The sequence below is a fragment of the Dendrobates tinctorius genome, unplaced genomic scaffold (genome assembly GCF_039654945.1).
Source record: "Dendrobates tinctorius isolate UK_male_01 unplaced genomic scaffold, ASM3965494v1 ptg000032l, whole genome shotgun sequence".
NCBI lineage: Eukaryota > Metazoa > Chordata > Amphibia > Anura > Dendrobatidae > Dendrobates > Dendrobates tinctorius.
Genome location: NW_027361700.1, coordinates 20,803,874 through 20,825,041, shown reverse-complemented (window position 1 = coordinate 20,825,041; position 21,168 = coordinate 20,803,874). Strand labels below are relative to the sequence as shown.

At 43.9% G+C, this 21,168-nt stretch overlaps 1 protein-coding gene across 3 annotated transcripts in view; it reads right to left on the bottom strand.

Annotated features, from left to right (window-relative positions):
• ERBB2 (erb-b2 receptor tyrosine kinase 2) overlaps window positions 1–21,168 on the bottom strand; it is a 127,038-nt gene that overhangs the window by 89,119 nt on the left and 16,751 nt on the right. Inside the window, exon 1 of one of the 3 annotated variants that reach the window (XM_073572574.1) lies at window positions 4,157–4,474. The exons of the other annotated variants lie outside the window; for them this stretch is intronic. The gene's annotated coding sequence lies outside the window, so the exon portion shown is untranslated. Of the gene's footprint in view, window positions 1–4,156; window positions 4,475–21,168 lie in introns of those variants that run through there. 3 annotated transcript variants of the gene reach the window in all.

Sequence of the window (21,168 nt, the reverse complement as noted above, 5' to 3'; positions counted from 1 at the left end):
AGGGTTCGTTCACAAGAGCGATGATACTCACTTCCGAGAGAATCGGATCGATTATGGCAATGATACCAGGCTCAAACTCTGATCAGGGTGTCAGTTTACTGTCATCCAATTCTCTAGCATGAAAAAATCATATCACATGTCTGGAGAAGACGGAGAACTTAATTGGACTTTCTCCTCCATTGTCTGTGTCTGACTGCACATGTATGACATCCGAAAGCAGTCCAATGTTTTAATAATGCAATGTAAGGCGCTGCGGAATAAGATGGCGCTATATAAGGGCAGCACGGTGGCTCAGTGGATAGCACTGCAGCCTTGCAGCGCTGGAGTCCTGGGTTCGAATCCCACCTAGGACAACATCTGCAAGGAGTTTGTATGTTCTCCCCGTGTTTGCGTGGGTTTCCTCCGGGCACTCCGGTTTCCTCCCACACTCCAAAGACATGCTGATAGGGAATTTAGATTGTGAGCCCCAACGGGGACAGTGATGAAAATGTGTGCAAACTGTAAAGCGCTGCAGAATATGTTAGCGCTATATGAAAATAAAGATTATTATTATAAAAATAAAGATTATTATATTATATAAGTAAATCATAATAAATAAATAATTTAAGTGCAAAATTAAAATTTTCTGTACTATCAAAAAAGGAGGAAAAGGCCTAAAAAAATGCAGCAAAAATCAGAGAAGATTCTTATTATGTAGTTTGGTATGGACATCTGCAGAAAACAAAAAAACAAGAGTATTTATACAATGTGTGAACACGGCCTTACAGACACCAAGTCATATAGTGGAGCTACACAAAGATGAAAAAGCTGTGGCTGCTCCGACTGTGAATGAAAGAACAAAAAATAAATCCACAGGTCCAAACTAGAGAGGCACAGATGACGGCACCAGCCCTGGTTAATCAAAAGCTGCGCCGGGTATGCCAGATGGTAGGTGATTTGCAGCCTCCAGTCCAGCCGCCAGGCAGCACTCATTAGGATGCTGAACCAGATTCCCGTGAATCGATCCGCTCATCTCTAGTCCCAACTGTCCCGGATTCAGTGGACATCCCGGATTTGGGTCTGCACCCTGCAGTCTCAGGTGTATGCTTACTTTTCCTCACTACCACCGCCCCTCTGACAACTCCTCCTGCCGGGGGAGAAAGAAACGGTAAATGTGTGTGGACTGAGGTGCGGCCAGGGGCATGATCTGTCCGTCTTTCTGTTCTTCAAGAGTTGGAAGGTCCGCTTCTGAGTGCCATGAACGTTCGGGTACTGTTGGCCAAACTTGCCTGCGGGTAGCAGCCATCACACCGACATTTCTGGTGAATTTTAATAGCATATTGTGTAGAAAATGGAACCACAAAGCAGTTTTTAGCAGGCAGTCACCTTTTCTACAAAGATTTTATAGCCATAGAACATGGCTTTGTTTATTTTTAGGTGGAACGGCATAATAGGAATTAAACAATACTTTAGGTCCTTTGAAAACGTAAAAGATCAGAAATAGACGTGTGACCCCCACATCGGTCTCCCACAGGGATCTCTAACCTTCCCACACCCTCTTGTGGAGTTTAAGCCCCTCAAGGCATTGAGTACATGTTAGTAGGTATGGGGGGCTTAATGCAGCTGCTGCGAGCAGACATTTCCTGCATGTCTGTGGAGGGGTCTCCTAGCAACGGCCTTCTGAGATCGGGCCTACGCAGTATGGCTGAAAAGACAGGCCTGGCTGAATCCTGACAAAGTTCACAATATCGCTTTTTCTTGGGGGTGGGGGGCGCCATGACAGAAGACACAGGACTTAGTACGGGACCAAAGGGGAATTGTCACATATTTTGCTGCTAAAGAACATCTTTTAAAGAAGAATCTTTTTTTTTTAATAGAATAATTGTTACATGTCCGTAGCTTGTGTTCACACTTTATCAAATCTCATCCACACACTGCAAATACTTTCCACATGTAAAATGACATTATAAATCCACAGCACTTAAATTCCTTCCTGGGATTTTATCCATTGTAATACATAGGGTAAAATTCACAGAAAATCAGCTATAAAAATCCAAAATATAATCCACAATGATTACACATACAAAGTTAAAGGGGTAATTGTAATTACGGTACCATGGATACCTAAGCTTCTACAATGCTCGCCACATGGGGTAAGCGATATAGCTTATCAGAAGAACTACACTACATTTCTAATTTTAAGTATTTGCTAATACTATTATTATTACTACACCTTGGAGATGAGAATACCCTTTTTAGATCATTGAAAGTACTAAAGCTGGATGATTATTGTCATCATCTGCTCAAAAGCAAGTGCATAATATATCAGATAAAGAACATGAAAAATACACACAGTATATAGTCTCAGTATTGAAAACTAGGGATAAGCTGGCCCGTGAATGTTCTTGTTTTCCGAGTTCGACTGAACTTTAGTTCAAAGTTCAGGTACCAGAACTTTGAACTTTACAGTTTGGTTTTGCTCATCTCTATTGGGGACGGATACTTCCATGGAATACCGTATATACTAGAGTATATGCCAAGTTTTTCAGCACATTTTTTTGTGCTGAAAACGCCCCCCCTTGGCTTAAGCCTCTTTCACACTTCAGTCTTTTGACGTCAGTTGAAATCCGCCAAAGTGTGAAAAAACGGATCCGTTTCCGCTCTGCAAAAAACGGATGCAACGGATCCGCTGCAGCCGCCAGTGCATGAAATTTAAAGAAACAGAACTCTGGAAAAAGGAGAGAGAGAGAATTTTTCGGTGCCCGAACGGCTTCTGGGGTTAAATTACATGAATAGAAGCTCTTCTGGGCATACTCAGTATAAAAAAGCGGAATCTGTTGGCGGATTCCGTAAATTGACGGTTTGCAACAGATCCATCACCCATAGGCATCCATTATAGCACATGGCGGACAGCGACAGATCCGTTGCTATCCGCTGTTTCAACGCAGACAAAAAACGTCTGAATGTCCATCCACTCCGGACAGCGGACGCCAAAATTATGACGGATCCGTCAAAAAACGGATGTAGCGGACAACCATCCGTTGCAATCCGTCACTAATATAAGTCTATGGGAAAAAAAAATGGATTCCGCTAAATAAAAACGGCGGATTTCAACTGACGTCAAAAGACTGAAGTGTGAAAGAGGCCTTATACGCGAGTCATTGTCCCATAAGACGGCGGGGGAGGAGGAGCAGCGGGTCACAGGAGGCAGGAGCCGGTGGCTGCAGCTAAAGCCTGTGCCTGCTGCTAAACAGAAATGAATATTCACTGCACTGGCTGTGAATATTAATTTCTCTTATAGGGCACAGAGTGTCAGCCGCAGCCACTGGCTTCCAGCAGCTGCCGGGCTATCACAGATGTGCGCTACTTAAAAGTTATGAATATTCACCTCTCTCCAATCCCATAGGAGTGGAGTGAATATTCATAACCTTAATGAGTGGGGATACCTAATCGCCCGGCCACTGCTGGCACCGCAACAAGATGCAGCGAGGGCACGCAGGGAAAGTAAGTAGGATTTTTTTTTTTAAAGTGCTTTTCTGGGGACCATGCATACAAGGATAGGGATAAGGAGCCATACATACAAGGATGGGGATAAGGAGCCATGCATTCAAGAATGGGGACAAGGAGCCATGCAGACAAGGATGGATATAAGGAACCGTGCATTTCAGGATAGGGCTGAGGAGCCATGCATAGAATGATGGTGATAAGAAACCATGCAGACAATGATGGGGATGAGGAACGATCTATTTCAGGATAGGGCTGAGGAACCATGCATACCAGGATAGGGATGAGGGGACAATGCATACTCTGCTTATACTCGAGTCAATATGTTTTCCCAGTTTTTGGTGGCTGAGTGTATACACGAGTATATACAATAATTAGTCCAAAATGGTAAATGTACCAAAAAAATGCAATACATGGAAAAAGATGGTGTATATAATGTGAGGTAGCGCTGTCATCTAGTTAGCGGATACTCGCTTGCAGCCACAAAAATCACATCCGGCACAGGATTTTCATTAAATCAAAACAGTCCATGCGGTTTATTCATGCCTCATAAACCACAGTGGCAACAGAAAGTTCACTTAACAGCATTACCAGCATAGCGTCCATTACACAGTTTCCCTCTGTTAGCAATATCCAGCATACACAGGTTCTTCAGACTTCCTAATTATCTCACCCACGTCGGGGTTCTCTCAAGGCTGTTCCTCCATGCGGCATGCATCCATTCCCTCCAGGTAACTTTCAGGCTCTGGCAGCCATTACACACAGGCTGTTAGCCAGGAGACACTCCTGCGCATGGGACCTCCCGCTCTGGACCAACCAGGTCCCTGCATTCACCACATGTGACCTACCCTGGCCACATTATATGGTCTATAGCCACGCCCACCGGGTCACGTGACTATGACCTCATCACAGGTCCTTCACACACTCACATAGCCTTTTAATACAGGCGTTTTCAGACACACCCCGGGTGGGTTTGTAGGTAACCAGAACCCATCCATCTCTCTAGTTACCTGGAGACTTCTCCCTTACACTTTGAAACAACAACTCAGCAATGATATTGCTGATCACACATAGACAAGTCTCCATCTCAAAGCCACCCACTTTGAGATACATAACCATCCTTCAGGATTCTGCCACTCATCCACTCTCTTGGGACATCCACACAGTGCCCCCTAGCGGACACAGTGGTTACTACACCACAATAAGTAAAGATGCACAGTGACATATAAAGAACCGCATCAATCAAGGAGAACACACCCAAAGAGTGTTTTGCATCCAGCTTCGTGACAGGGTCACAATATAATCAAATACCTGCAAAAGTGAACTGCAGCACCTGACTAGTAGAGATCATCTCTGTATCTCTGTCTGGTTCTGACATCAGAGTATCAGTTTCAGTCTCACTTTAAATATAAGAATTTCTAAACCTGTAATGGTAGTGCACACCTACTAATATTCAGCGCGAAAATAATTGTGCATGACCTTTATTGTAAAATACACCAGAAACTGTCAGTCTGTCTTGGTGGATACAGTGTGTACTCTTGTCAGACAGAGAACAATAAAATAGCATAAATGGCACTTTCTCGTGTCTTTCAGGTAATGATATACAATAAAAACAAGTGTCAGAGTCGATCAAAGGTTGGTTAACTGGTTGGAATGTAACCTAAGCTGTGTACATGTGAGTTCTGCTCTATGTAATTGGAATGTAAGCTAACCTATTGTAAAGATTTCTGCAGTTACAAAGGAGTTATGGAGCTATAGATTTATATATAGGTTACTTGCAAAAGGTATTGTCTAGGAATACAGAAAAAATACAGGGGCTTCTCACAAAATTCTCTTCTCTCCACGCTCCTCCGCTACGGGGTCTTCTGACAGTGACATTTCAGGTCAGAGGGTGCAATTATATCACTAGTGTGTGCCCTCTGCTCTGAACAGTCACAGTGCAGAAAGTCAGAAGACGGCGACACTGAGGACTCCGGAGCAAATCAGCGGCCAGCGAGGAGAGGTGAGTATTTCATTTTTGTTTTGTTCTTTTTTTGTTTGGAGCAATATATGGATCCCATAATATACTGGAGAATCATATGGGGCCCATTACACAGGTGCTCATTACATACGTGCTTTTCACAAAATTAGAATATCATCAAAAAGTTCATTTATTTCAGTTCTTCAATACAAAAAGCGAAACTCATATATTAAATAGAGTTATTACAAACAGAGTGATCTATTTCAAGTGTTTATTTCTGTTACTGTTGATGATCATGACTTACAGCCAATGAAAACCCAAAATTCATTATCTCAGTAAATTAGAATAATTACCAAAAAAACACCTGCAAAGGCTTCCTAAGCGTTTACAAAGGTCCTTTAGTCTGTTTCAGTAGGCTCCACAATCATGGGGAAGACTGTTGACTTGACAGATGTCCAGAAGGCAGTCATTGACACACTCCTCAAGGAGGGTAAGCCACAAAAGATCAGTGCTAAAGAAGCTGGCTGTTCACAGAGTGCTGTATCCAAGCATATTAATGGAAAGTTGATAGAAAATGGAAAGTGTTGTAGAAAAAAGGTGCATAAGCAACTGGGATAACAGCAGCCTTAAAAGGATTGCTAAGAAAAGGCCAGTCAAAAATTTGGGATAGATTCACAAAGAGTGGACTGCTGCTGTAGTCATTGCTTCAAGAGCCACCACACACAGACATATCCAGGACATGGGCTACAAGTGTCGCTTTCCTTGTGTCAAGCAATGCATGACCAATAGACAACGCCAGAAGCGTCTTACCTGGGCCAAGGAGGAAAAGAACTGGACTGTTGCTCGGTGGTGCAAGGTATTTTTTTCATATGAAAGTAAATTTTGCATTTCATTTGTAATTCAAGGTCCCAGAGTCTGGAGGAAGAGTGTAGAGGTACAAAATCCAAGCTGCTTGAGGTCTAGTGTGAAGTTTCCACAATCAATGATGGCTTCGGGAGCCACGTCATCTGCTAGGGTAAGTCAACTATGTTTTATGAAGGAATTCTTAGGGCACTTCATGTTTCCTTCTGCCGACAAGCATTTTGCAGATGGAAATTTCATTCTCCAGCAGGACTTGGCACCTGTCCACACTGTCAAAAGTACCAATACCTGGTTTAAAAACAACAGTATCACTGTGATTGATTGGCCAGCAAATTCACCTGACCTTAACCCCATACAGAATCTACAGAGTATTGTCAAGAGGAAGATGAGAGACACCAGACCCAACAATGAGGATGAGCTGAATGTTGATATCAAAGCAACCTGGGCTTCCATAACACCTCAGCAGTGCCACAGGCTGATCGCCTCCATGCCACGCTGCATTGATGCAGTAATTGATGAAAAAAAAGAGCCCTGACCCAGTATTGAGTGCATTTATTGAAAATACATTTCAGTAGGCCACAATTTCGGATTTTAAAATCATTTTTCAAGCTGGTGTTTAAATTATTCTAACTTACTGAGATAATGACTTTTGGGTTTTCATTGGTTGTAAGGGTCCCGTCACATTTAGCAAATGCACCAGCGATCCCGACCACGACACAACCCGGTCAGGATCGCTGGTGCATCACTAAATGGTCACTAGTGAGCTGCCAAACAGGCAGATCTCACCAGCGACGTAGCAGCGGTCGCCGGTCGTTACTTACCTGTCAGACGCGGCGATGAAGACGTCCTCCCGCCCGGGTCCACGCGTCCCTTGTCGGCGCCAGCAGGAAGCCCAGCAAGAAGCCGCCGACAAGAAACGGCCCAGGACGTTCTCGCGCGATCAGCGATAGCCAGCGGGAGGAGCCGGTCAGAGGTAAGTGTCACATGTAGCAATATCGCTAGCAATATCGCTACTGCGTCACAAAATCGGTGACGCTTTAGCGATATTGCTAGCGATATCGCTATGTGTGAAGCCCCCTTAAGCCATAAAAATCAACATTAACAGAAATAAACACATGAAATAGATTACTATGTTTGTAATGACTCTATATAATATATAGGAGTTTCACTTTTTGTATTGAAGAACTTAAATAAATTATTTTTTGGATGATTTTCAAATTTTGGGAAGAGCACCTGTAAAAAGTATATGACTGACATTAGCAATGGAGAGCTGCTGTTATGATAGATAAGCAAATCACTTGGGGAAATAGGTAAAACACTAAAAACTGCAACTTACCCTGTCGGTTCCTGTACAGACTAGAGTTCCCGACTCTGCAGTCCCTAGTGGTTCCTGCGTGAGCTGAGATAGCCCCAACCACAGATTAGACAATGGCAACTCGGACTTATGCTGTCTGAAATGCCGGCGAGCACTTTACATTTCTGAACACGGTGATACCAAATATGTGTATTATGTTATATATTTTTTATTTTTTATCTTGAATGGGGCAATATTTTTAAAACCTTTTTTTTTTACACTTTTTACTTGCTTCTATAGTCTCCTTAGGAGACTTGAAGCTGCGATCTTCTGATCACTTCTGCTATACATAGCAGGGCTCCAGCCCTGCTGTGTGTAGCAGAAATGCTCATCCGCTATGAACGCCAGTCATAGGGCAGCGCTCATAGAAGATCAGCAATGAAAACCACAGGGGTCTACTGCAGACCCCTGTTATCATGTCAACTCATACGCACCCCGTGAACATGTAACAGGGGAGCTGATGGGCGGTGTTATTGACGTACTTCTCATGTTAAATGATGCTGTCAGAGATTGACAGCTGCATATAAAATGTTAACAGCTGGGGTGGATCGCGATTCCACCTTTTGCTGTTAAGGGCACATGACAGCTGATCCAATCAGCTGTCATGTGCCAGAAAAGATGCGAGCTCAGCGCTGGAGCCCGAATCAAAGGGGAAGACATGTCATATATCGTGAAGGGGTTAAAGTACTAGTTACTCTCAACATTTTGGGGACCCTTAGGCTTCGGGTCTAAGGAGGTGCAACTTGAAATTCTTTGCTAGCAAACAGCAATATCTTTGCACTGAATGGTTACAATCTCGCACATTGATGTTTAAGAGGTCTAGACATTTACCATGAATTCTACATTAACTGTTTGGCTAAAGAACTCTATAGAAAGTCTGTGACTAATTCCACAATTAGTCAACTTCTTCACTCATCAGAAACGAGTCTCAGATGAACCCTTCTTCGGAGAAACACTAATGAATCATAACCACATATCTTCTTTGAACTCCAAAAACACACAACAGACAGTTTGTATAATAATTGACTGACAGATGAATAGAAATTAAATTTGACTCTTGATAACCTCAGAGCTTTGCACCATGTAATCTAGACAGTTGCCAATAAATGGGCAAATTGGCAATACAGGTTTCATATGACATTTGTGGCTTACTTTGCACCATGGTGGTGAAGCGATGGCCGGGGGACCACCACAATGCAGGGAGACTACGGTACACAAGATGAGGTGCAAGCAACAAAGGGTTAATTTATTTACAGGCAAGGAATGCTGTGTATAGGAAATGCAGAACAGGGGTATGCTATGGAAACAATTTACAAGGATAATATTCTCTCGCTGGGCCGTCAAACAGCTCGGAGCACCAACTATCACAGCTCAGTGTATTTATCCAACTAACAAGACAACACAGTGAAGTAATGTATGATGCTACACTAACTATAACCTATCTGGCCTTTGCTACATCGGCCACATGGCTGCCGTGCTTTATCTATTGCAGCCTATCCTAAACCCTAGCATGTGCACAGAAGAGGTTAACACTCTCTATAGCGTTGGTATATCAGTTCATTCCTGGGGGCCTGCAGCTTTGCAAGATGGTGCGCACTTCTTCCTGGAAGACCTGTGCAACATGGTCTTTTCCTTGTGTGCAGGTCCAGTGATGCTCCTAGAAACGGTGGATTCTCTCCTCTGGATTCCTTTCTTGTCTTTTCTTCGTGGCTTCTCAAGGCAACACAAGAAAGCCACCTTGTTATCCCCAGAATAGTTTACAAAGTTTTTCCTTCACAGCTCAGGCACGTGTCCGTTCCTGCAGAAATCTCGGCTCTCTCCTCACACACAGAATAGCAGCCCCGCCCCTCTCCAGTGCTGGCAGAAGAGACCAAAACAGTCTTTACAGCAGGGAAGCGCAGAATGTCTCTTAAAGTGTCAGCTTGTCTCTACGGTCCATAGCAACGCCACCCCCTTACAGTGGCACCAGAGTTTTTAAATGTTAATCAACTCCTATAATGAGTACTAGTCACTTGACTACGATATGAATAAAAAGGACCTCTGCCTCTTATCTTACCCCATCATCTTGGTTCCCATGGCTAGTCCACCATGTTCTGCCAGAGGTCAAATCTGGCATTACAGAAAAATTCTGTGCCCATTGAGATACTTTGTCTTCCTCTCTTTAAGCCACTTTAAAAGTCAACAGAAAAGGTCAAATTTCATATGTATAATTACATACTCAAATTAACCTTGGGCTTTTTTGACTGTGGCAGCTTTACTCTGCAAAAGACATAGCGACATGGTCTTCCTGGTTATAATATAAATCCATCTTTTTGGACCTTGAAAACTCGTTTAGACGGTATTACTTAAACTGAAAGCACAGGAAGTATGATTTGAAAAAGTAAATCTGTTTTTTAACTTAGCATTCTTTGAACTTACTTTTTTTTTTCTTAAGGCTGCAGATTTCAGTGTGATTCTAAAGTTTCATGTCTTCATGGAATACTATGCTGGAGACAAGTGTAGACTGTGATTACTTTGTAAATCCTTTTTCCACTCTGCATGCAGGGTCCATAGTGTCCAATTCTAGCCTCAGATAATAGAAGTTATTCCAGGCTCTGTTTCTGTTCACATTTGTGTTGGAATCTAAGAGTCTACATAGCAAAGGTCATCAGATCTAATGGGTTATTGTTCACATCAAAATGACAGACAGCAGAACAGAACCCAATGGACTATAGCATTAGGGTCCATCAAATATGGAAGGTGTTAGTCTGTTAGTCGTATACAAATCTACCAGTATCTTGTGCCGGATCTGTTGTATGGCAGATACCACTGGAGTTTGACAAACAGAAGATGTCAATAGTGTGTAGGCAAAGTATGGAGGAAATGGTGGCGAAAGGTATAAGAAGAAAGGGATGTAGATGGACGTAGGGAGAAGAGAATATACAGAAACGTTCTAGAAAGTAGTTGAAATAGGGATCAGGCAAGAAATTAGTGAAGAGGCTGGTGAAGGAGAAAAGGAAGGGTATAGTAAAAGTAAAGGTGCATGTGCTGGGTTACAGTAGATGCTGGAGGTAGAAAATGGTATGGCCGACAACTAAAAAGATTGAGCTAACTTTAAAAGTAGGAGGCAAAGAGGCTCCAGTGGGTTCTAGTGACTGGAGGGTGTCATCTCCAATCAGAACTGATGTTCAGTTAATATTCACCATAGAAGAAGGAAAGGGAGGATGAAGTTCCAGGTATTAGCATGGCCCCATCTCCTTTTATAAGAGTAACCTTAGGAGACACCGCTGGAAGAGTTGACTGTTCAATAACTTCTGCAGATGTATAAAAACAAAATATTCCCCTGAAAGACTCCCGTCAGATGTTTAAAAAAGTGACAAGTAAAACCAGCTTTCAAAGATGAATTTCCGGATGTCACATAGGATGGGAGATGTGGCAACACTCATAACTTGAGCTGTCTTAAAATGAGCCAGGTAAAATTAAAATGCAGGCCACCGGAAGAAGTAAGAAATAGACTAGAGCGGAGTCCAAAACCTTCAAACATTTTTGAAGTCCTGAATACAATCACTATTGACGACTAAAATGAGGTACATTTCCAAATTTTGCCATGAGATCCACAGTTAAAGGGTTATTCCTAAAAATAGAAGGTATCACCTGTCCATGGGATAGGGGATAACTTGCTGATCGCTGGGGGTTCCAACAGCTGTGACCTCCAACAGTGCCAACATGAGGCCTCTGCAGTCCTGTTTTGAATGAAGCAGAGGTGGCATGTTTTGCCTCTTCTTCATTCATTGACAATGAAAGTCCTGGAGAAAGCCAAGAAGAGCGATTCTCCAGCATACCCATAGACAATGAAAGGACAATGATTGGAGCAGTTGTTGAGTATGTGAACCTCTGCAAAATTCTGTTGGGGCTGCACAGTGTGACGAGCGTCAGCTTACACTGAGTCGTTTTTCTTGAATGAGTGGACCCTCTGGGCCGTGGCACCACCCACCTAGGGCGAGCTGACCTAGTGAGGAGCCACCCCCTATACAGGGAGAGTCAGAGGCAGGACCAAGGGGGTGAGCCACCACGGCTGCTGGACCAGACGGCCGGCTCAGGAAGCAAGACGAGACAAGGCATTAGTTCAAGTAAACTTCATTTAAGGAAGGCTTCAGGGATAACATCAGGTACAAACATAACCAGAACAGGGACAACATAGCAAAGTGCGTGCAAGGGCACGCCAAAGTCCAAGCATGGTACGTGCAGATGGTAGGCGGAGGCACGATGACATCAGACTCCGGACAGCAAGCGAAGATCAACCGAAACATCAGGTTCTGAAGCTCTGTAGGCAATCAGGATCCGGACATCCGAAACTCAGCCAGGGTTCCATGCAAGGAAACAAGATAGGGTTAACGACATGATGCGTGTCAACGGACACGCCAGGTTCGGGTTCACAGGACGGAGGCCTGCGCATGCCAAGGGGCATGCCAGGGACGGGTACAAGGACGGAGACCTGCGCGTGCGAGGGCACGCCAGGGACGGGTTCAATGGCATCGGAATCCGGGGTGCTGGCATCGACCGACATGGTCCAGGAAGCAGGCTACGGACATCAGCTCCGGACATCAGGCCGCAGTCATCTAGGTCCGGACCTCTGGCAGCGGTCGGCAGGTTACGGAATCCGGCAGGCAAACTAGGGTTCAGAGCAGAGCAAAAGAGGCAAAAGGCTTTGTGCAAGAGTAGCACGAAAAGGCACAGTGCGAGAACCAGCGTGCGTGCAAGGGAGCACGGAAACCACAGCTGGGAGCACCGGCAGGTGGTACCGACGATGGCATAAGCAAGCGGGCACAACTAGAGGCGGCACCGCTGCGGCCACGCAGCCGGAGACCACTATAGCACTGGACAGCGGGCACGGCTGAGGCATACAGGCGAGCATGGCTAGAGGCGGCACGGCTGAGGCACACCAGGCAGGCACAGGCGACCAGGCACGTGCACGGAGGCACAGAGCCAAAAGGCAGGGCTAGGCAAAGATACAGGACAGAGAAGCGTGCAGACAGCACGGCAAAGCCTAGTACGAAAAGTGCAAGAGCGTACGAAGTATCAGAGACAAGGCATAGAGTAGTAGACAGGACCCTGCGCATGCAAAGGACATGCCAGGGGCAAAGTACAATGCGAGGCCTGCGCGTACTGAGGGGCACGCCAGGGACAGAGCACAGAACGGAGGCCTGCATGTGTAGACAGACACGTCAGGGACATTGACAGAGTCTAGCAGTGGAGCGTAGGCCGAAGCCCAGAGTCGGGCCAAGGGAGAACCTTGGGACTAGACAGGGTACAGAGGGGAGGCATGCATGTGTAGACAGACATGTCAGGGACTGGGTACAGAATGGAAACCTGCACATGTAGACAGACACGTCAGGAACAGGGACAGAGTCTAGCAGCGGAGCGTAGGCCGAAGCCCAGAGCCGGGCCAAGGGAGAACCTTGGGACTAGACAGTGTACAGAGCGGAGCCTGCACGTGTGGGGAGGCACGTCAGGGACAGGGACAGCGCAAAACATAACAAGGAAACATAGCAAGGACAAACAGAGCACGGAGGACAACACGAGACAAAGCACAAGACAAGAGACGGAATACGAGCACGGAGCGTGTGCAGAGACGCACGACAGAGCAGAGTGCAAGGGCACAGAATAGAGGGAGCAACCCTACAGACCAAGCAGCCATGCAGAGAAGCAACAGAACACTCAGGCCCTGAGCATAGAAAGGGGCGGTCTGATATAGGGCATTGCACCACCACTTCCGTGTCAGAACCAGGGAAGAGCTTCCAGTTCAGATCCTCTAGGATCACAGAGCGCAGTCACATGATCAGGATTCCAGACATGCAGGGATGATTGCAGAACCGGACAGTGCAGGATCCTAGGAAAGGTCACATGATCAGGGTTTCTAGACATGATGAGACGAATGCAGAACCAGCCCATGCTGGAACATAGGAAGGACACATGATCAGGGACTCTAGACATGACGAGATGATCACAGAAGGCAGAGCAGAAACGCAGGCATCCTGCAGCTCAACAGACATGAGGTGAGTGTGCACAGTACTCCAGGGGTTCTCGAGGCAAAACAGACATGGCGGACATGACAGACATGGCGAGCATGACACACAGACCCATTCTTGTGATTCCAGAACCTCGTTCTCAGTGGTTGGACATCCAGCAATCAAGTTATCACCTATCATGCTGACAGAAGGTACGGTAACTAGTATTTTTACGAATAACCCTGTAATTATAACACCACATGTTGAAAGAGGTGGGAGGGAAAAAGAGCAATGAATATTACAGATAAGAAACAAGAGCTACATATACAATACAAGAATGATCTGAATTTTCCCACCAAGGACTACATCTGCAAGGAGTGTATGTTCTCCCCGTGTTTGTGTGGGTTTTCTCTGGGTCCTCCAGTCTCCTCCCATACTCCAAAGACATACTGATAGGGAATTTAGTTTGTGAGTCCAAATAGGGACAGGGATGATGTCTGTAAAGCGCTGTGGAATATGATAGCGCTATATACCGTAAATAATAAGTAGCATAAATACATTTGATGCTAGCAGAAGAGGAAGCTTTGCCTCTGCAGCGTTGGAGGAACGCAGCGACACTAAAGCTGACTGGATCCTGCCAGAGCAGCGCTTACAAGCTGTATAGCAAACAGCTTGCAAGCATGTGCACTCACTCTATGCCTAGGAAACTGGCCACCCATGAAAGACTGCAGAGGTGGCCATACCCTTGGTAGCCAGCTACAAACTATAGAATGAAAAATCAATCCGCTCTTGAGAACAGAGAGAAGTTTTAATAGGAGGTAAATTCCAAAGTTGCAAGTTACTTTGGGTAATAATAACATTTTAAATTACGCTAAAATTATATATTATGCTAAATTATGTTTCAAGTTATGACACACAGGTTTATTCAGCCCTTTAATAAAGGGACTGTGGTTCTGATATTTTACCATTTTTCCCCAGATGAAGCTGCAAAGACGGCGATACTTGTAGAGATACAGAATTCCTGCATTACCATTTTTACTTCTTCTCTATTTTGCTACATTTGAAACATTTTAAAACGTTTTACAATATTCAGTGGTCACATAATTACGTCTCTAGGCTTAAATATGTTATATAAGTGTACACTGTAGTCATTTTAGTTCATCACATATGGACAACTGTCCTACTTTGATTTGCATTTTGATTACCTAGCTGCCTTACTATATTATTTTTTTATTTACCCAACTATAATCTTTGTACTACTATTCAATTACGTAAAGGGACACTGTATTATAATGTGTATAAAGGTATATTTTAACACAGCTTTTTCCGTATGCACCAATTTTCTTATGTGATTTTCTTTAGGTTTGATGTTTTATCAGGGTCTGACCATCTGAGTTTTGATTGTTAGGATGCCAATCAAAAATATAGGGGGTGAAACCATTAAGTCATAATTTAGCTTTAATATCATACTAGATACTTGCATATGTGACCGTATTTTGGAATTCTCTATAAGACACCCAGTACAATGGCTGGATTAATGAGACAGACAATTCATTCCAAAAAAAAAAAATCTAAAAAGTGAATTTGTAGTAGCGTACATTCCACAGAATTCATTTCAGATCCAGAAGGCATTGCTAGATTTGTTGCTGCATTTTTCTAGTACTGAAAATTGTGGTGAGGAGGTTGTGGGGGGGAGATAGGGAAGGGAGGAACAGGAGCACACAATAGTAGCCTTGTCCTGAATGAGGAGTGGGCAAGGACTCTTCTCACCCCTTCACTGGAAACTACATTGCTGGGCTCATAAGAATCGGATTTACAGTACAGCAATGCACATATTTTTTACATTGCGACTGCTCTAGATGTCACATATGTATAATAGTGCAGCAACATTCTGAGAAACAGGGCGCATTTATTATTTATTATTACCGATCACTCTGTTTAAGGGTATGTGTACACATTTACATTTCTGTGCCAAAAACCACATATTTTTTCTGGAGACGAGCTGCATAAAATTCACAAGTTTTTAATGTTTTTTTTTTTGCTTGTTTTTTTTCCTTATTCATCTGATTGAGTCAAAATGCTGAAAAAAAATTGACATGTTGCAGATTTGAAACTGCTTCAAACCTGGAAAAATAAGTCACGTGTTTAAGATTTCAGAAATCTCATTCATTTTGCTGGTACTGAAAACTGCAGCATTTTGATCCAGCAGTCTTGGTGCAGAAATTTCTGCTGCAAATACTTAAAGGGAATCTGTCAGTAGGATCAACCCTCTTAAAGGGAACCTGTCATCCCCCCAGGGCGTTTTTCTGTGAAGGTGGCTCCTCTGGCATTAATGGGGGTCAGAAACAGAAGAGCCTCCTTCACAGAATGCAGCCTTAGTGCTGCTGAAGATGGCTCTTTTAGTGAAAAACGCCCAGGGGGGGGGTGACAGGTTCCCTTTAAGCTGTCTATATGGGCATGCAGGTCATAGGAAGCTGAATAAAGTGATGCATTGGTATCTGTGATCTGATGTCTTTTTTTTTGGAGAAATTGGGCAATATCAATGAGGCATGTAACTAGCACAAAACAGGAGAAATTAAATTTGACATCTTACAAACACATTTGCTGCAGCTCTCACAGCTCTGCCGTATTGTAGAATTATTGCAACATTTTCTGCCTGTGAGCTGGAAGCTGAGATGAACCTGCAGATGTGTCGGGTATAATCACACACAGCTCCGCAGTGAGATCAGGCGAGCAGAGAGCAGCCATTACATGTCACACTTGTAAGTACCCCTTTTATTAAAAAAAAGCTCTGCAGATTAGTATAAGTCACATAGTTCTTAACAGATCGTTTGAAGATAAGAAAAACATGGATTTCTCTGGAATAATTCAGATTACAGATATTAAACTGTCATTTTATTGAATTTTCTATAAACTGCATGCTGATAGAAACGCTTAGGAGGTTTGATTCTAATGTCAGATTTCCTCTAACTTGCACATACCCTAAACTATAATTGATGTCATAGTTCAACTGGGTGTTACCAGAGATTTGCCTCTGGGGCAGTGTACTTCTCCTTCATGAGATTAACCAACCATAAATAGGCATCAAGTAAAGGGGGTTTTACACTAAGCGATATCGCTAGCAATATCGCTAAAACGTCACCGGTTTTGTGACGTTATAGCGATATTGCTAGCGATATCGCTATGTGTGATACTTACCAGCGACCGGCTCCCCCGCTGTCCATCGCTGATCACGCGAGAATGTCCGGCTCCATTTCTCGTCGTCAGCTTCCTGCTGGGCTTCCTGCTGTGACGACGAGCGACGCGTGGAGGCGGGCGGAGGACGTCTGGATCGCTGTGTGTGAAAGGTGAGTATCGTGCGCTGCGTCGCTGCTGCATCGCTGTGAGATCTTTCTGTGTGAAAGCTCACTAGCGATCATTTAGCGATGCACCAGCGATCCTGACCGGGTCGGATCGCTGGTCGGATCGCTGGTGCATCGCTAAATGTAAAAGGGCCTTAAGGAAGAAAAGATCTGGCCCTCTACTCTGCAGCTGTTGTGAAGAGATACAGCAGAGCTTAATTATTTATCAATACAAACACTTCCAGATCTCATGTCACAGCAGTCAGTATGCGGGAAGGGAAAGAGTTGACAGCACTGTGAGATGAGTTATGGGAAAGTTTGTAATAATAAATACCTCTGCTCTCTTGTATCTCTACGAAGTAGCTACACAGAGATTAGTGAGGAGAGAAGCGTGTGCTCTCTTCTCCCCTGCATGATTCTAGTCAACCTCATGCAGGGAAGTGAGTACACATATCCAGACACCATTTCATGGAAACACGCAGTTGAAACATAACAAATTATAACCTAAACTTTAAAAGCTAATATCTATGAGACAGAGAATAGAAATAAAAACAAATCCTATGTCTTACGGAGCTGTGCAGTCACTATTCCATGATGTGGCCAGTTTAACATCCTCAAAATGGTGAAAGATTCTCTTAAAATACACTGCTCAAAAAATAAAGGGAACACTTAAACAACAGAATATAACTCCAAGTAAATCAAACTTTTGTGAAATCAAACTGTCCACTTAGGAAGCAACACTGATTGACAATCCATTTCACATGCTGTTGTGCAAACGGAATAGACAACAGATGGAAATTATTGGCAATTATCAAGACACCCTCAATAAAGAAGTGGTTCTGCAGGTGGGGACCACAGACCACATCTCAGTACCAATGCTTTCTGGCTGATGTTTTGGTCACTTTTGAATGTTGGTTGTGCTTTCACACTCGTGGTAGCATGAGACGGACTCTACAACCCACACAAGTGGCTCAAGTAGGGCAGCTCATCCAGGATGGCACATCAATGTGAGCTGTGGCAAGAAGATTTGCTATGTCTGTCAACATATAGTCTGCAGAGGCTGGAGGCGCTACCAGGAGACAGGCCAGTACACCAGGAGACGTGTAGGGGGCCGTAGGAGGGCAACAACCCAGCAGCAGGACCGCTACCTCAGCCTTTGTGCAAGGAAGAACAGGAGGAGAAATTCCAGAACCCTGCAAAATGACCTCCAGCAGGCACAAACGGTTAGAAACCAACTCCATGAGGATGGTCTGAGTGCCCGACGTCCACAGATGGGGGTTGTGCTCTACAACAAAAGGTTGTTATAACAGATACTATAACAATGCTTTTCTCACAATAAATGGCTTCCCGGTGGAGGAAGGTTGAACTTGATGGACCTGTGTCTCTTTTTCAACCTATGTAACTATATGAGGGTACATGCCCTGATATAGGCAAAGGGCAAGGGTACCTGATCTTCCATCTACTCATTTTGCTGTAATGTCATGTATTAGGATGAATAGTACCTCTGTATTACACCATACATCCCCAAAACAATTGACCTGCTGACTTTTCTTGACTTTGCAGGACTTGGTGGATGTTGGCTCCACTCTTGGCAGTGTGTATTTTGGAAACGCCTCAGCAACCCCACCTAGGTACATCCTGGTCTGAAGATTGACTCTGATATAAGACAGCACGGCAGCTCAGTGGTTAGCACTGTTTTATTGCAGCACTTGGGTCTTGGGTTCAAATCCCAAAGGACAACATCTGCTAGGAGTTTGTATGTTCTCCCAGTGTTTGCGTGGGTTTCCTCCAGATTCTCCCTTTTCCTCCCACATTCCAAAGACATACCGATAGGGAAGTTAGATTGTGAGCCCCAATGGGGACAGTGATGATAATGTCTGTAAAGCGCTGCAAAATATTATAGCGCTCTATAGGCAAAGCATAATAAAAATGATGAGCACATTAAAAGAAAAATATTTCGATAGTCGAACTAGAGCCAGTGTTGTCACCGAGTGGATGAATGAGAACATTTAATTCATTACTTTATCAAGTTAAGATAATGGCAAAAAAAAAAAAAAACACATTATTTTCTGGATTTGTTAACTATTAAAAACACTTCCCCAAATAGTCTCATCTCATCAGCTGTTGTGTGGTTATAGGTGTCAATTTGCCTTTTCTCTGCTGGGTTTGGGAATAGAAATGTACTTTGATGTAACAAATTTAGTTCTTGTTACTTACTGGTCCTTTCAATGTCAACTCTATACCAACCCCCCTCCCAAATGCTTCAGACATCAGAATTTGGTTGGCACACTTGAATGGATGGCAATATGCCACACAGTGTCTGCGCAAGTGGCTGCCCTGGGGACACAGAAAAGTGTACAGCCAAATACAGACCCCCACTAAAATGTGAGTCTTTATCTCCATCTATTAACTCGGAGACAGCAAAAAGTTTTCAGTGAAACCCCGACAAAAATATAGAATTGCGAAAAAGTCTGAAGACGTGTATATATTAAAAAAGAACAAACGAGAATGCATAAAGGTCTAATAGTTATGTCCACTAATACTGATTATTGAGGGTCTAAGAGTTAAGCTAAATTGATTTTGGCGCAACTAGCCATCTAATGTGTATGGCGACATCTGGATTGTCACCGGATGGCAGATGTCAGGGCAGCATATGGATCATGCAGGTGGCTTTCAACTGCCCAAACCTTTTGTTCTCAGTTAAATAAGCCATTGCGAGAGGAGTTTGTCAGTGGCCGTATACCCCCCTCTTCCTACATAGGACAAAGCACGCTTAGCCGAGCCAAGGGTACCTGTGCATGATGGACCAGAAAAAATTTAGCCAAACTTACAGTCCCAGAGAAAATTTGACAACATTTTTTACTAATCTTGCCTCCCGTTAAAGGGGGTTGTCAGGTCCAAATCAATATTCTGCAGTCACTCTCTGTGACTGCAGACTTATGAATTCCCCCAGCACACAGTGTGTACTGCGGGGCATTCACCAGTTTCCGACCTGGGACCACAGGGTATGAGTTATACATACCTCCGGCCAGTTGGAGCAGCCTCACTCCATACACTTGTACTGAGCTGAGGCCGTGCCTACGCGGCCAGCCAGTAGGCATGCCTGATTACAGGATGCGGCCTCGCTCCATACAAGTGTATAGAGAACGAGGCAGCGCCCACTGGCCGACGGCACGTATAACTCATACATACCCTCCGGTCCCGTGAGCTCGGGGGATTCATAAGTCTGCAGTCACAAAGAGTGACTTATAGATTTGGACCGGACAACCCCTTTAACATTAATTATATATTAAAATTGCACATACAACCACTCCTTGTACAACTAGCACCTATGATGATCCAGTTATTGAAACCAAAGTTAGATTCAGGAGACCTTAAAATTAGGCAAGATTTATCCAAAACCTATATACATTGGATTGTTCTCTATAGAGTGAAGGCCTGAAGAACCTAGAAGGACAGCACTTTTAGTTGCCCTATCAGACCACATCGATGAGCCAGATAACAGAGCTTTACCCAGGTTTACCTTTTCAGATGAATATGCATCCATGTACAGTGCTGTGCAAATTAATTGGGGCAAAGCATTTTTTTAAGTAAAATCGTGGTTACCAGTCAGTGATTCAAACCAGTTTTAACTGCTTTGAACACGCACTCACACCTGTTCAAAGCAGTTAAAACTGGTTTGAATCACTGACTGGTAACCAACTTACAATTTTACTTCAAAAAATGCTTTGTCCCAATTAATTTGCACAGCACTGTAGTAATGAACAACCATTCAAGTATTACATGGACCTCCATCTGAAAAGTGTCATCAGGAAAGTTCTACATGTGAAGAAGAAATCAGCATATATAGTATCTAGTCATATGAAATGGCTGAAACAAGTGGTCAAGTACATGGTAAGGAAGAGTAGAGTGCACGGGGTGCTGTATGGAGACACAAAAAGTGTGTACAGGACTTTTGGTACCTTTGTGAGGCAGAATAATCTCCCCTAGGTGCTTTGCTTTCTTCACATGTGTTATATGGCATGAGGTAGAGGATGCCAAGTTTTTAGTTTCACATGGAATCCACACATATAGGCTATTGTTGTGAGTTGATTCTCTGGTTCACCAGTTGTGAGTTCTCCTTCCAGACTCCCTCTGGTGGTGACAGGAGGTAGTGAGGCTGATTTGATCGGTGGAGATCTG